The 9,466-nt window shown below is 40.5% G+C and overlaps 1 long non-coding RNA gene across 1 annotated transcript in view; it reads left to right on the forward strand.

Annotated features, from left to right (window-relative positions):
• The window catches only part of LOC138684787 (uncharacterized), a 63,660-nt gene extending 60,542 nt beyond the window's left edge, over positions 1–3,118 (forward strand). Inside the window, exon 3 of the long non-coding RNA XR_011324071.1 lies at positions 573–3,118. This is a non-coding gene — a long non-coding RNA (uncharacterized lncRNA). The remainder of the gene's footprint in view (positions 1–572) is intronic.
• The last annotated feature ends 6,348 nt before the right edge of the window (positions 3,119–9,466 follow it).

Raw genomic sequence — 9,466 nt, forward strand, 5'->3', positions numbered from 1 at the left:
TACTGTGTTCAGAGCTGGGCTAGTCATGGGTTTCTACTTTGGCCAGAAGTGCAGACTAATCCAGTAGAGACAAGTACTTTGAGGGATGCTTCCCAGTGAGAAATACAGTATGGGCCACAGCATATGACAAAGGAAGCTCAGACAGTCTGGGACTGTTGAGCGTGATCTGCAGATCCTGTAAACATCACCAGCAGATCTATAGTTCCTTTGTCTTAATCCAGTTCTGCCCACTTTAAAAAGACAGTTTTTCTGCCTTTTAATTGTAATCTGAATAGAGTGCTGTTTCAGAGCAGACGGTACATAAAAACTTGCATGTACTCCTGAAGTTACATAAATCATTCATTCTGAGTATTATCTTAGGGATTTACTCCTCTTTACTGTTCCTATGACTAAATCCCAAGCAGATGAGTCAGGTTTGGGGCTTTTTTGTGTTTTTTTAGTAGTGAAACAGCTTTCAAGTCTGGTCCCTCTGCTATGAAATAGTAAAATACTAGCTGAAAGAACCAAAACTTTCTATCACTAACAAAATTACAAGTCGTTTTTCTTATAGGTAACTAAGTTTTCTCTTACAGGCAACTAAAGAACAGGCAGCAAGACACCCACCCAACCTGGAGGAGAAGAGAACTACCCTTCAGAAACATTCAAAACCAGGAGAGATGCTGACAAACTCTGATTCTCCTGCACTATTTATACTGGCTGACAGAATGAGTCACATTATGCTACTTTTTAATAGCTTTCTCACCTTCCTGAAATGAATTACATGCTTGCAGAGCAGTGATGGTAAACTAGGATTCATAGCTATCATTATTAGCTTTGCAACATCCTTAACATCAGCGTAGCTATTTGTATTCAGTACCCATGAATCAGCTGTAATATATTGTGATAAATAATCTGTCCAGAGGGACATCAGCATTGCATCTGAAGAATAGCCCAGACTAATCCTGTGAAATCTGCTTTGATGCAGTCTGCGAAGTTAGGTCTTGTTATATTTCTCTGAATCAGGGAGGTGGCTATTATCAGTTGATTCTTCCTGATAAATTATTGAGCAGCTTTTTCAGAAGTACTTAAATGCCTTGGTATTTGTGATTTAAAGCTGATGTTTTTCAGCAACAGTGTGTGACCCCACTCTCTCTATTAGCTACATATACACCATTACATTAAAACCTCACCTAAAGCAAAAGGAACACACTTGGCCATGATGGAGGGTATTCTTTTGAACACTATATTCCAAGATCTCTCTGCGGTTTTGAAGGTTTCAGCTGAATCAATTTTCTGTCACCAGGTTATGCAATAGATTCTGTTTCCATTACAAATGATGTGACATTAAAAAAACCATGGGAAGATGTGAGGGCTTATGGCAGCACCAAGCTGAATCTGTAAGGCAACAGCCTGAAACAATCGCAGGTTACAGAAAATAGTCCCAGAAGGGGCTGCGAGAGGTCATCTACACAGTCTGCATGCTGAGGCTCAATTAACGCTGTCTGAACTATTTTGAGAAATGTTTATTTAACCTTCTCTTACAAAGTTCCCACAGCAGCGGGGAAAGATGTGGATTAAGGCCTTTCACCTACCAGTGAAAGCCAGAAGTGGTAAAGGCCAGAAGTCCTGACCTCATTGGTGCTGGCCAGACAGCAGATGTTTGTAGCTTTTCTCTGCTGTTGGATGGACCTTCAGATCTGTATAGAAGGGAGCCACATTTAAGGTGCATAAGAAGTCCTTACCTTTAATTTACTAAAATTTCTGCTTTGCAATGGCAGAGCAGTTGTGTTTCTATAGCACAAAGATTTGGGAGTACCCTAAATGCCTCCATATGGCAACCTAAAGTAAACAAGATTAACATCCCTGTAGGGAACAGGCAATGTTCTGATGGTAACTAGTTTAGTAGTTAAGGTAGTGTGTACTAGTGGGTAACTCTCCTGACTCTCTCTTCATGGCTCAGGGGTCTGTTGCTGACTCTGCTAGTGGTCTTGAGGCCTTTTCTCCCTAAGTCCCTTTGTCCCACTCTCCTTCCATTTTCTATGTGGATATGGAGAGTTTATTCCCTGTAGAACATGTAGACAGCAGAAGACAGTGATGCAGAGGGCCCTGAATGACCCAGGTGACCCACCTAACTTAAAGGCTGGAAGCTGCACAGCCCAATAGATCAGCCACGTAAGAGCACAGTCCCCCGCAGACCCAGAGGCAATAGGCGTCTCCTTTCAATAGGACTAATTTAACTTGAGCCCACCAAAGCATTGTTAGGGCTGTAAAGTGCCCAGGTCCTTGCATTTCCTGCAACACTGCCATGCAGATGTTCTGGCTTAGGACGGCACCGGCTCAGGGGTCTGAAAGACTCTTTGGCTCGCACACAGAGCTGCCGGGCTATGAGCGTTGTAGCTGGGAAAGGAAAATCCTCTTTGGTCCAACTGGAAAATCATCTTTAACCCAGTGCCACACACCAGTGTTCCCTGTATAAGCATTCCTACTATTTCTTGCTAAGGCCTTGTACCTTGCCTGAATAATAGATGCTGCCAGTTTATTAAGAAATAAGATCACATTGTTAATAAAACTTTTTTCAACCAAACCTCTAGAGTTCACCTACCAATGAAGAAGGAGCTACAAAAAAGAAAGCTTATAGCCTGTCAAATAAAAATTCCACAAAACAGCTTTTATATTTAAGGTACGTTTATGTTTATTGCTGTAGTAGTACAAATAATGATGATGTGATTTAATGGGTTGTTAGCACAATAACGTTCTGTGCTTTAAAAGTGACACAAATTTCTATCCTCCATTTGAATGTCATCAATGACTGTGAATGCAATGGGATGTGTTCTTCCATTATCTAGCTCTTTGCTTATTGTCTGATGATGAATTTAGGGTTTTATGGATTTCAAATATATTTTTCTGAGTTTAACAGCTTTAAATGTTGACTTCCTTTTGCCAGCACCTGATATATCAATACAATTGGTTGATACAGGCATCTCGTACAGTTGAAAATGACATTTGGCAGTTTGTGTCAAACAGATACATGCGTTCAGTACTCCTTAAACGCAGATTTACTCTGTAGAAATAGTAGCTATGGGTGTTTATTATGAATCCTAAAAAAATTGTGTTCATTTATTTTAAAATAAATGCTTATATACTGGTTTGTTTCTTTTACTCTTCTCTAGGTGTTAGAAAATTACCTCAGTGGTCACTGTCAAACTCTATGTTTAATAAGTTAATTCATTTTAGACCAAAGGAAGTACTACATGCCACTTCCAGTATTTCTTTAATGGGCTATATCATGCTGATAAACTGTGTACGCCTTCCAGGAATGGGCCATTACAAGGGTCAAAGTATGAAAAATAAAGCTCTATACATTGGCACTCAAGGGTGAGGGGTAAGTTTAAGATGTGGGAACACCTGAGTGAATACAGATGTGGTGTTATCTTAGTGAAATCAACACAGACTTTGTTTGCGGTCGTTTAAAACAAAGCATTGTGGCTTTGTTTAAAACAGAAGGCTTCTTTCCAGGAGGAAACAGATCTCCTAATGCACAGGGAGTTTACCTTCTTCTGTAGGATTATGCACAGCTAGTTTTCTTCTACCTATATGTTGTTTCAGAGTCAGATGCATGTACAAATCCATTTATTGCCCTACATCTGTTGCACGTCTTCTCCCCAGAGGTTAGGTGCAGCCTTGGGAGAGGCACGATGGAGCTGCTTCTGCACGTCCTGAGGGCTGCAGCTCCCGCGGGATGGTGGGTGCATGTGGAGGGCCTAGGGGACAGGGCTGCAGAAACCCAGTTCTCCTGCCTCAGAGGAGGGCCATCTACACAGCCTCACCTGGAAACCCGGCTGAGATGGCCAAACCAGGAAGAGCAATCCGTCACAGTTCAGGTGTTACTGAGGAGAACAGGATCGAGTCACGCTGTGACAGTCGTTTTGAAGTAAGATCAGCAGACATAGGTCTCTATCTGGCACACACTGTGTGACCCCCTTTCTGCAGGTTCGGGCATGGGAAGGGTGAACTCATTTGCTCTGGGATGGTTCGACGAAGGATCAGTTGCTTTCATCCAGCCTAGACACTACTTTCCACCCCCAGGATGTGGCATTACTGGTGTACGCTATTTTGCCAGGGAACAGGCTGAAGCTATCTAAATATTTGTTACAAAACATTAACTACAGCTTCAGGAGCACTGTTAACAGCCTTTTTAGTTGCAGAAGCTAAAGCAGTGTTATTTATAGTGTTCATGGACAGCTAGCTAAACTCACTGTCATGGGAATTTCATGATCAAATTCCCATTAAATTCAGCAGAAGTTGAGCTGAGGTATCCTGGAGCCAGCCTGTGGAAAACACCGTGAGAGACAGCCTGTGCACCCAACCTGTCATGAAGGAATGATTCACAAGATTAAATGAAAAGCCTAATTTTCAAATTATATTTCAGGAGTCAATTATTTAAATAATATCCTAATTTACTTTATAGTGATGTAAGATTTGTAATTTCAGCCACCTTTTATAAATTTTAAAGACAGAGAGAGACTGTCAAAACGTTCACAAGGTTTCTGTGCCTGACTCATTCACAAAGAGTGTTGCTAGTAGGCAGAATGGTGGGGTAAGGAAACACAATCGCTCACAACAGCCGAGCAGGTATGTTTAATCTTTAAGCCTGCCAGTCTTGACATAATTCCTTTAATTTTTCTAAAATCCTCTTGTACATCTTAATTATCCTGTGTAGTCTCATAGGATGGATTTGATAAGGACAAACACTAACTATTAATTTTTAACTTCAGGGTGTTAAAATAACTGATGAAGCTTGTACTAAGAGAAAAAAGATAGACATCTTCTATGTCAGAATACAATGCTCTGTGTCTGATGAGCATTTGGTTTATATACTGTACCCTCTAGCATTTACATTTTCAAACCAATAGAAAACTGACCCTTACAGGAATACAGGGCATATGAAAATGCCTGGGATAACTGACCTCCCTATCAGCAGTTTGCTATCAGCTTTTGCAAGGTATGTTTCAGATGTGATATCTATCTATAAAATTATGTAATTTCAAATATTTAGAGATAAACAGACAACATGGTACACGAGAGAAACACTGTAGCTGGTTAACCTAAGGCATGTGAGGAGAGTTTCTAGACTGAAAAATACGCCAGTCTTTCAAATACAATACTTCTGAGATGCAGCACAAGCAAAGGTTATATGGTTAGAAGATCTATTTTCTTCCAAGTGCTTATAGCAAAAAGATAAAGGCAACAACAAAACCCCAAAGAAATCATGCCTGTTATGATTACCTCCTTAATTCTGGCAATCAGATAAGCCTCTAGTTGGGACAAGATCTGTTTATTGAAACTTGAAGTGCTCTAAATCATATCAGTTAATCATTGCTAATTTACATCAACTTAAGACCTAACTGATAAAAGAAGTTTCATCATAGCAATACTTTAAAGTATTGAAAAATGTCCAGTTTTGTTGCTAAAAGTCTGACTTCATTGTTCTGGTCAAACACTCTAAAGCTTCCAGATACCTGATCTGCTGACCTAGTGGGGAATATGACCTGATCATCTTAAACAGCTACCATGTAGATGGCACAAATGCAATCAGCCTCAGTGATAAACCCAACAATATCATAGAAATTAGACTTTTCCATTTTATAACAATAAGGTTGTGAGACTGCTTCATTAAAATCTGGGGCTTGGGGTTTTTTTTGGTCTATTTTATCATGAATTATAAAATAGACATTTATGAATTCTGATCATGTCAGTCATTTCAGGGGTAAGAAGAAAGGGTGCTGAAAGGAAGTAATTAATTCCAGGAAATTAGTGGAGAAACCAGCAGAAAATAAAGATGAAAAAGAATGGGTGGTGGAGAGGGAAAGTACTGCATGCAGTTGTTAGGTAGAGGAAAGTGAGACCAGTCATGACAGCATGATGGTGGAAATGAGTGACTTATGAGTTAGTAGTAAGAGAAATTCCATATTACCAGAATCAGGAAATGAAAAAGGTGTGAAATTTAAATGAGAGGCTGTGGGATGTCTGGTCTTCGAGTTAGAAGATCCATCATGTAGTACAGCCAATGTTTTGTCAAGCATTCCTTCCACAGAAGTGGTTGAGCAATTGAGGGTAGCAACTGGCAAGAATTTGTGTGTCAAGAAATGAATTTTAAGAGAAGAACAGGATCTTAATTTGACTGATTTGGTTGCCTGGACCTACCTCTTTCTCCATTCTGTGGAACTAGAAAGTGTCCTCCCTGGACAGAGATAATTTATAAAACAATGCATTAGATCCCTTCTTATTTTGTTTAAATTAAAATAAATTTCAAAAAATAATTTTATGTTGGGAAAATGGATCTGAGTCAGACGTAGAGGAATGTGTGTTTGCAGAGGTCTAGTTATAGATATATAATGTTTTGGCTAGAGATTTGAAAATACTAGTTGTAGCTGCAGAGCAAAGTTACATTGATCTAACAGTTACGTAGATCTCTGGAATATTCTTGGAGTTAAGATATTTACCCAGATTTATCACTTTTATGTGATAAAAGCAATAAAATTAGCATCCTTTATGTGGCTTTTTTCAACTAAGAGTATCAATGTAATGCAGAGGTACTGATGAGTCCTGTTCGTCTCTATTTCATAAGTTGCAACTCAAGCAGGCTCATCAATATGAAATGAATATTTAATATCAATAATATTAAATGTATGTGCTCAAAGTTCCAGAAAAAAGGTCACATTCTTAGGGGGTTTTATCAATTATTTGAATCATGGAATAAACCCATTACTTAAAGGCTTTATTTTGATTATCTTTGTAAACCTATCACCCTGTGTTGCTATTTCTAAAAGAAAACACTAGAAAAACCAGCTAGTTTGACCTAAACAAAGCAAAGAAAGTTTATACATAGGTTTTCTCTTCTTTAAACCATGCATATTTCTTTCAGGAACCTGAAATTCAGCATTGCTTACTCCTGCAGACTGGAGCCAAACCCCCAGATATCTGAGAAACAGGGACTGACAACTCTTAAATAGCCATGGAATGTGCTATTTGTACCAGTGGGAATGTAAAGGGACATAGTGGATATTTGTGTAGTCCAGTGTTAGAAACTTTGCTCAGTCAATATGGGAATGCATTCGCACACCCTTTAGAATTTAGAAACGTAGCAAACCACTAAAACATACATAAATTAAATGGATTCTTCATATTCATAAGCTCCCTGCACAATGTTAGATTGTTTAGCTTTCATGGTTTATTTTGTTACTTTAAATGGTGCTATTAATCATACTTTCTCATTTTCTTCACTGCTAGGATTTGACAAGGATTTTCTTTCACCTTGAAAAATTGCATATTCTGAGGAGTTTCTTCTTAATGCTCCCGTACACTTAGCACACCCTGCTGAGTGAAGGCAGCTTGTTTTCTGCACCGCACTTCTTTCTGAAAGATGGTTTAAAAAACGTGGTTTTGATCTCTCTCTTGGTAGTGAAAGATCATAAACAAATACGTCTTTCAAATTATTTTTCTACTGTAAGCCTTTATGATTCCATCAAAGAGGAAACGGAACTAACTCAATAAGCAATGGACCATAAGGCAGTAAACTGTTACGTTGTTAATTTTTATTGCTAAAGTTTCTTTCTACTACTCTGGTTCAAAATGCTATTCATATTTTATTACCGTGATTTTTATGATTGCAATGGCAAATCCTTCTAATATTCTACTCAATGTTTTTCATTGAGATGCATTGGCTGTAGCAAGCAACAAGGCAGGGAGCATAGCAGTATCTCCATCCAAAAGAACAAAGAAAGAGACCAGACACGTTACAAATGGACCTGCAAGCTGTTGGCCAGGGCTAACAGAGCACCTAGCTAGTTGATACCGGAACCTGCTCTAGAAAGGCCTTGGAAGAAGAGCATCAAATGCCCAAGAAGGAAGCAAGGGATGTGAAAATAGTATGAAAAATTGTTTGTGGTAGGTGCTCAGGAGACAGCTAAGCAAATATACAAGCTTTGGCAACCTCTTGTGTCCCTTAGCATTTTTATATATTGTAATATATACATAAATATATATGTATCTGAAGAATAGCCATGAGCAGTTTGAAAGCTTATGGGTAAGAACTAGAGACCGAGGCAACAAAGGGAACCTTGTGGCTGATGTCTACTACAGGCCTCCAGATCAAGGGGAGCCTATTGACGAAGCCTTCTTACACCAGCTACAGGAGGCATCGTGCTCGCAGGTTCTCGTCCTGCTGGGGGACTTCAACCTCTCTGATCTCTGCTGGAAAAGTAGCACGGTGAGCTGTAAGCAATCCAGGAGACTCCTGGAATGCACTGAGGATAACTTCTTAAGGCAGGTAGTAGACACCTCTACCAGAGAGGATGCGATATTGGACCTGTTGGTCACCAACGCAAGTGAGCTAATTGGTGACATGAAGATTGGAGGCAGCCTGGGCTGTAGTGATCATGCACTGGTGGAGTTCGCAGTCCTGAGGGATATGGGTCAGGTGAAGAGTAAAGTCAGGGCCCCGAATTTTAGGAAAGCAAACTTCCAGCTGTTCAAGGAGTTAGTCAATAGGACCCCCTGGGAAACTGCCCTCAGGGACAAAGGAACAGAACAGAGCTGGCAGATCTTTGTCCTGGTTTCAGCTGGGATAGAGTTAACTGTCTTCCCAGTAGCTGGTACAGTGCTATGTTCTGAGTTCAGTATGAGAAGAATGTTGATAACACTGATGTTTTCAGCTGTTGCTAAGTAGCGTTTAGATTATAGTCAAGGATTTTTCAGCTTCTCATGCCCAGCCAGCGAGAAAGCTGGAGGGGCGCAAGAAGTTGGCTCAGGACAGAGCCAGGGCACCCGACCCAAACTGGCCAACAGTGTATTCCATATCATGTGCCGTCACATCTACTATAGGAACTGGGAAGTGGGGGCAAGGAATCACTGCTCAGGGACTAGCTGGGTGTTGGTCGGCGGGTGGTGAACAATTGCCCTGCGCATCATTTGTACATTCCAATCCTTTTATTACTACTGTTGTTATTTTATTAGTGTTATCATTATCAGTATTAGTTTCTTCTTTTCTGTTCTATTAAACCGTTCTTATCTCAACCCACAAGTTTTACTTCTTTCTCCCAATTTTCTCCCCCATCCCACTGGGTGGGGGGGAGTGAGTGAGCGGCTGCGTGGTGCTTAGTTGCTGGCTGGGGTTAAACCACAACAATCTTTAAGGATACTTTCCATAGAGCACAACAGCTCTTGATCCCCAGGTGTAAGAAATCAGGAAAGGAAGGCAAGAGACTGGCACGGCTGAGTCAAGACCTGCTGGTCACACTAAAGGGCAAGAAGGAAATGCACAGGCAGTGGAAGCAGGGACAGGTATCCTGGGAAGAGTATAGGGACACTGCCTGGTTGTGTAGGGATGGGGTCAGGAAGGCCGAGGCGTGGCAGGAGCTGAACTTGGCAAGGGATGCAAAAGATAGTAAGAAGGGCTTCTACAGGTATGTCAGCCAGAAAAGGAAGG

This window comes from Haliaeetus albicilla, chromosome 3 (genome assembly GCF_947461875.1).
Source record: "Haliaeetus albicilla chromosome 3, bHalAlb1.1, whole genome shotgun sequence".
Taxonomy (NCBI): domain Eukaryota; kingdom Metazoa; phylum Chordata; class Aves; order Accipitriformes; family Accipitridae; genus Haliaeetus; species Haliaeetus albicilla.